The sequence below is a fragment of the Salmo salar genome, chromosome ssa07, assembly GCF_905237065.1.
Source record: "Salmo salar chromosome ssa07, Ssal_v3.1, whole genome shotgun sequence".
NCBI classification, from domain to species: Eukaryota; Metazoa; Chordata; class Actinopteri; order Salmoniformes; family Salmonidae; genus Salmo; species Salmo salar.
The window spans coordinates 4425273-4433155 of NC_059448.1; positions in this window are offsets into that span (position 1 = coordinate 4425273).

Consider the following 7883-nt stretch of genomic DNA (forward strand, 5'->3'; position numbering starts at 1 on the left):
CAGGTAGTCTAGTGGTTAGAGTGTAGAGGAGGCAGGTTAGCCTAGTGGTTAGAGTGTAGGGGCAGGTAGCCTAGTGGTTAGAGTGTAGAGGAGGCAGGGTAGCCTAGTGGTTAGAATGTAGGGGCGGCAGGTAGCCTAGTGGTTAGAGAGTAGGGGCCGCAGGTAGCCTAGTCTGGGTTGGCGCCCCCCCTTGGGTTGTGCCATGGCGGAGATCGTTGTGGGCTATACTCGGCCTTGTCTTAGGACGGTAAGTTGGTGGTTGGAGACATCCCTCTAGTGGTGTGGGGGCTATGCTTTGGCAAAGTGGGTGGGGTTATATCCTGCCTGTTTGGCCCTGTCCGGGGGTATCATCGGATGGGGCCACAGTGTCTTCTGATCCCTCCTGTCTCAGCCTCCAGTATTTATGCTGCAGTAGTTTATGTGTCGGGGGGCTAGGGTCAGTCTGATACATCTGGAATATTTCTCTTGTCTTATCCGGTGTCCTGTGTGAATTTAAATATGCTCTCTCTAATTCTCTCTTTCTCTCTGTCTTTCTCTCGGAGGACCTGAGCCCTAGGACCATGCCTCAGGACTACCTGGTATGATGACTCCTTGCTGTCCCCAGTCCACCTGGCCGTGCTGCTGCTCCAGTTTCAACTGTTCTGCCTGCGGCTATGGAACCCTGACCTGTTCACCGGACGTGCTTGTTGCACCCTCGACAACTACTATGATTATTATTATTTGACCATGCTGGTCATTTATGAACATTTTAACATCTTGACCATGTTCTGTTATAATATCCACCCTGCACAGCCAGAAGAGGACTGGCCACCCCTCATAGCCTGGTTCCTCTCTAGGTTTCTTCCTAGGTTTTTGGCCTTTCTAGGGTGTTTTTCCTAGGGAGTTTTTCCTAGCCACCGTGCTTCTTTCACATGCTTTGCTTGCTGTTTGGGGTTTTAGGCTGGGTTTCTGTACAGCACTTTGAGATATCAGCTGATGTACGAAGGGCTATATAAAAATACATTTGATTGATTGATTGATAGAGAGTAGGGGCCGCAGGTAGCCTAGTGGTTAGAGTGTTGGGCCAGAAACCGAAAGGTTACAAGATCGAATCCCCGAGCTGACAAGGTAAAAATCTGTCGTTCTGCCCCTGAACAAGGCAGTTAACCCACTGTTCCTAGGCCGTCATTGTAAATAAGAATTTGTTCTTAACTGACTTGCCTAGTTAAATAATTCTCCTTTCCTGTCTTGTTATCTCTCCAACTTACATCCAACTGGCCTCACAACCTCTGACCCCGTGTAACCACGGCAGCCCAGGACCTCCACATCCGGCTTCTTGACCTGCGGGATCGTCTGAGATCAGCCACCCGGACAGCTGATGAAACTGAGGCCTGTTTCTGTCTGTAATAAAGGGGGAAAAATTCATTCTGATTGTCAGATCCTGGTTCCGCAGTGGGTGGGCCTGTCTCCCAAGTGGGTGGGCCCGTGCCCTCCCAGGCGTCCCCAAGGCTGCACCCCTGCCCAGTCATGTGAAATCCATAGATCAGGGCCTAATGAATTTATTTCAATTGACTGATTTCCTCATATGAACTGTAACTCAGTAAAATCCGTTGAAATTGTTGTACTGTCTGTTGCGTTCACATTTTTGTTAAGTATAAAATCAACATTTTTTTTATTTTTTATATCCGGGTTATTCAGCAATTTGGTCTGGTCCTACAGTAAGCCAATAAACATCATCATTCACCAGAACACGGAGACAGAGAGACCGAGAGACACTGCCTAACAGTAACTCATTCCTCCAGCTCTGTCTCTAACGAGGTCCTCTATGATGTGGTTTCATTCAGACTTTGATCTTAATCAACTAGCCACAATAGAGAAACCTCACTCTGGGGACTACTTCTAAGTTCACCATGTCCATGTTGTAAGATCTCTGTCTGACCAAGAGGAACGAGCCTGGAGAATTTACAATTCCACATGTGCAGCCGTACAAGCTACTGTAGATACCAGGTTTTCGGTTTGACCTCGCACTTATTTTAAACGCCATCTCAATACAAAATGTCTTCCCTGGTCCTTCTCCTTTCTCTCTCAGCTTCATATTCTGACTCGGTTTTGCCCAAAAACATCTCCCTCTGAAAGCTCAGCGATGGAGAATCAGGATGCTGTTCATGGAAGGGGTGTTCCTGTCTTAGACATGTGATGATGTGTTCCCGTGTTGACTGTCTGAGTGTCATGTGTTCTGTTTATAGACAGTTACACATCGTATCCAATCAAATCCGAGGAGGGGAAAATAGACATCCAATCACAATGAGAGCACCTGGTGTCTGACAGGAACAACCTGGTGTCTGAGAAACAACCTGGTGTCTGAGCAACAACCTGGTGTCTGAGCAACAACCTGGTGTCTGAGCAACAACCTGGTGTCTGACAGCAACAACCTGGTGTCTGAGCAACAACCTGGTGTCTAACAGCAACAACCTGGTGTCTGACAGCAACAACCTGGTGTCTGACAGGAACAACCTGGTGTCTGACAGCAACAACCTGGTGTCTGACAGCAACAACCTGGTGTCTGACAGCAACAACCTGGTGTCTGACAGGAACAACCTGGTGTCTGACAGGAACAACCTGGTGTCTGAGAAACAACCTGGTGTCTGAGAAACAACCTGGTGTCTGAGAAACAACCTGGTGTCTGACAGGAACAACCTGGTGTCTGACAGCAACAACCTGGTGTCTAACAGCAACAACCTGGTGTCTGACAGCAACAACCTGGTGTCTGACAGCAACAACCTGGTGTCTGACAGCAACAACCTGGTGTCTGACAGCAACAACCTGGTGTCTGACAGGAACAACCTGGTGTCTGACAGGAACAACCTGGTGTCTGAGAAACAACCTGGTGTCTGAGAAACAACCTGGTGTCTGAGAAACAACCTGGTGTCTGACAGGAACAACCTGGTGTCTGACAGCAACAACCTGGTGTCTAACAGCAACAACCTGGTGTCTGACAGCAACAACCTGGTGTCTGACAGGAACAACCTGGTGTCTGACAGCAACAACCTGGTGTCTGACAGCAACAACCTGGTGTCTGACAGCAACAACCTGGTGTCTGACAGGAACAACCTGGTGTCTGACAGGAACAACCTGGTGTCTGAGAAACAACCTGGTGTCTGAGAAACAACCTGGTGTCTGAGCAACAACCTGGTGTCTGACAGGAACAACCTGGTGTCTGAGAAACAACCTGGTGTCTGACAGGAACAACATGGTGTCTGACAGGAACAAATAAAATAAAATCAAATATATTTATAAAGCCCTTCTTACATCAGCTGATATCTCAAAGTGCTGCACAGAAACCCAGCCTAAAACCCCAAACAGCAAGCAATGCAAGTGTAGAAGCACGGTGGCTAGGAAAAACTCCCTAGAACTAATGGGGGATCCATAATAAACCCCAGGAAGAGTAGCTGCTGCCTTGGCAGGAACATATGGGGATCCATAATAAACCCCAGGAAGAGTAGCTGCTACCTTGGCAGGAACTAATGGGGATCCATAATAAACCCCAGGAAGAGTAGCTGCTGCCTTGGCAGGAACTAATGGGGATCCATAATAAACCCCAGGAAGAGTAGCTGCTGCCTTGGCAGGAACTAATGGGGATCCATAATAAACCCCAGGAAGAGTAGCTGCTGCCTTGGCAGGAACTAATGGGGATCCATAATAAACCCCAGGAAGAGTAGCTGCTGCCTTGGCAGGAACTAATGGGGATCCATAATAAACCCCAGGAAGAGTAGCTGCTGTTTTGGAAGGAACTAAATGGGGATCCATAATAAACCAAATCAAATCAAATGTATTTATATAGCCCTTCTTACATCAGCTGATATCTCAAAGTGCTGCACAGAAACCCAGCCTAAAACCCCAAACAGCAAGCAATGCAAGTGTAGAAGCACGGTGGCTAGGAAAAACTCCCTAGAAAGGCCAAAACCTATGAAGAAACCTAGAGAGGAACCAGGCTATGAGGGGTGGCCAGTCCTCTTCTGGCTGTGCCGGGTGGAGATTATAACAGCACATGGTCAAGATGTTCAAATGTTCATAAATGACCAGCATGGTCAAATAATAACATTCACAGTTGTCGAGGGTGCAACAAGTTAGCACCTCAAGAGTAAATGTCAGTTGGCTTTTCATAGCCGATCATTGAGAGTATCTCTACCGCTCCTGCTGTCTCTAGAGAGTTGAAAACAGCAGGTCTGGGACAGGTAGCACGTCCGGTGAACAGGTCAGGGTTCCATAGCCGCAGGCAGAACAGTTGAAACTGGAGCAGCAGCACGGCCAGGTGGACTGGGGACAGCAAGGAGTCATCATGTCAGGTAGTCCTGAGGCATGGTCCTAGGGCTCAGGTCCTCCGAGAGAGAGAAAGAGAGAATTAGAGAGAGCATACTTAAATTCACACAGGACACCAGATAAGACAGGAGAAATACTCCAGATATAACAGACTGACCCTAGCCCCCCGACACATAAACTACTGCAGCATAAATACTGGAGGTTGAGACAGGAGGGGTTAGGAGACACTGTGGCCCCATCCGACGATACCCCGGACAGGGCCAAACAGGAAGGATATAACCCCACCCACTTTGCCAAGCACAGCCCCCACACCAATAGAGGGATATCTTCAACCACCAACTTACCATCCTAAGACAAGGCCGAGTATAGCCCACAAAGATCTCCGCCACGGCACAACCCAAGGGGGGGCGCCAACCCAGACAGGAAGATCATGTCAGTGACTCAACGCACTCAAGTGACACACCCCTCCTAGGGACGGCATGGAAGAGCACCAGTAAGCCAGTGACTCAGCCCCTGTAATAGGGTTAGAGACAGAGAATCCCAGTGGAGAGAGGGGGACCGGCCAGGCAGAGACAGCAAGGGCGGTTCGTTGCTCCAGTGCCTTTCTGTTCACCTTCACACCCCTGGGCCAGACTACACTCAATCGTAGGACCCACTGAAGAGATGAGTCTTCAGTAAAGACTTAAAGGTTGAGACCGAGTCTGCATCTCTCACATGGGTAGGCAGACCAATTCCATAAAAATTGAGCTCTATAGGAGAAAGCCCTGCCTCCAGCTGTTTGCTTAGAAATTCTAGGGACAATTAGGAGGCCCGCGTCTTGTGACCGTAGCGTACGTGTAGGTATGTACGGCAGGACCAAATTGGAAAGATAGGTAGGAGCAAGCCCATGTAATGCTTTGTAGGTTAGCAGTAAAACCTTGAAATCAGCCCTTGCCTTAACAGGAAGCCAGTGTAGGGAGGCTAACACTGGAGTAATATGATCACATATTTTGGTTCTAGTCAGGATTCTAGCAACCGTATTTAGCACTAACTGAAGTTTATTTAGTGCTTTATCCGGGTAGCCGGAAAGTAGAGCATTGCAGTAGTCCAACCTAGAAGTAACAAAAGCATAGATGATTTTTTCTGCATCATTTGTGGACAGAAAGTTTCTGATTTTTGCAATGTTACGTAGATGGAAAAAAGCTGCCCTTTGGGGTTTTAGGCCGCAGGGAGGCAAGTTTACCTTCATTTCCGCTCGGCTGCCCGGAGCCCTGTTCTGTGAGCTCGTCTGGCAGACATATCAGTGTGGATGACGGATCACCACCTCAAGCTGAACCCTGGCAAGACGGAGCTGCTTTTCCTCCCGGGGAAGGACTGCCCGTTCCATGATCTCGCCATCACGGTTGACAACTCCATTGTGTCCTCCTCCCAGAGTGCTAAGAACCTTGGCGTGACCCTGGACAACACCCTGTCGTTCTCCACTAACATCAAGGCGGTGACCCGATCCTGTAGGTTCATGCTCTACAACATTCACAGAGTACGACCCTGTCTCACACAGGAAGCGGCGCAGGTCCTAATCCAGGCACTTGTCATCTCCCGTCTGGATTACTGCAACTCGCTGTTGGCTGGGCTCCCTGCCTGTGCCATTAAACCCCTACAACTCATCCAGAACGCCGCAGCCCGTCTGGTGTTCAACCTTCCCAAGTTCTCTCACGTCACCCGCTCCTCCGCTCTCTCCACTGGCTTCCAGTTGAAGCTCGCATCCGCTACAAGACCATGGTGCTTGCCTACGGAGCCGTGAGGGGAACGGCACCTCTGTACCTTCAGGCTCTGATCAGTCCCTACACCCAAACGAGGGCACTGCGCTCATCCACCTCTGGCCTGCTGGCCCCCCTACCTCTGAGGAAGCACAGTTCCCGCTCAGCCCAGTCAAAACTGTTCGCTGCTCTGGCACCCCAATGGTGGAACAAGCTCCCTCACAACGCCAGGACAGCGGAGTCAATCACCACCTTCCGGAGACACCTGAAACCCCACCTCTTTAAGGAATACCTGGGATAGGATAAAGTAATCCTTCTAACCCCCCCCTAAAAGATTTAGATGCACTATTGTAAAGTGGTTGTTCCACTGGATATCATAAGGTGAATGCACCAATTTGTAAGTCGCTCTGGATAAGAGCGTCTGCTAAATGACTTAAATGTAAATGTAAAAACAGTCTTGATGTGTTCTTCAAAAGAGAGATCAGGGTCCAAAGTAATGCCGAGGTCCTTCACAGTTTTATTTGAGACGACTGTACAACCATCAAGATTAATTGTCAGATTCAACAGAAGATCTCTTTGTTTCTTGGGACATAGAACAAGCATCTCTGTTTTGTTCGAGTTTAAAAGTAGAACGTTTGCAGCCATCCACTTCTTTATGTCTGAAACACAGGCTTCTAGCGAGGGCAATTTTGGGGCTTCACCATGTTTCATTGAAATGTACAGCTGTGTGTCATCTGCATAGCAGTGAAAGTTAACATTATGTTTTTGAATGACATCCCCAAGAGGTAAAATAGATAGTGAAAACAATAGTGGTCCTAAAACGGAATCTTGAGGAACACCGAAATTTACAGTTGATTTGTCAGAGGACAAACCATTCACAGAGACAAACTGATATCTTTCCGACAGATAAAATCTAAACCAGGCCAGAACTTGTCCGTGTAGACCAATTTGGGTTTCCAATCTCTCCAAAAGAATGTGGTGATCGATGGTATCAAAAGCAGCACTAAGATCTAGGAGCACGAGGACAGATGCAGAGCCTCGGTCTGACGTCATTAAAAGGTCATTTACCACCTTCACAAGTGCAGTCTCAGTGCTATGATGGGGTCTAAAAACAGACTGAAGCGTTTCATATACATTGTTTGTCTTCAGGAAGGCAGTGAGTTGCTGCGCAACAGCTTTTTCTAACATATTTGAGAGGAATGGAAGATTCGATATAGGCTGATAGTTTTTTATATTTTCTGGGTCAAGGTTTGGCTTTTTCAAGAGAGGCTTTATTACTGCCACTTTTAGTGAGTTTGGTACACATCCGGTGGATAGAGAACCGTTTATTATGTTCAACATAGGAGGGCCAAGCACAGGAAGCAGCTCTTTCAGTAGTTTAGTTGGAATAGGGTCCAGTATGCAGCTTGAAGGTTTAGAGGCCATGATTATTTTCATCATTGTGTCAAGAGATATAGTACTAAAACACTTGAGTGTCTCCCTTGATCCTAGGTCCTGGCAGAGTTGTGCAGACTCAGGACCACGGAGCTTTGGAGGAATACCCAGATTTAAAGAGGAGTCCGTAATTTGCTTTCTAATGATCATGATCTTTTCCTCAAAGAAGTTCATGAATTTATCACTGCTGAAGTGGAAGCCATCCTCTCTTGGGGAATGCTGCTTTTTAGTTAGCTTTGCGACAGTATCAAAAATACACTTTGGATTGTTGTTATTTTCCTCAATTAAGTTGGAAAAAAGGATGATTGAGCAGCAGTGAGGGCTCTTCGATACTGCACGGTACTGTCTTCCAAGCCAGTCGGAAGACTTCCAGTTTGATGTGGCGCCATTTCCGTTCCAATTTTCTGGAAGCTT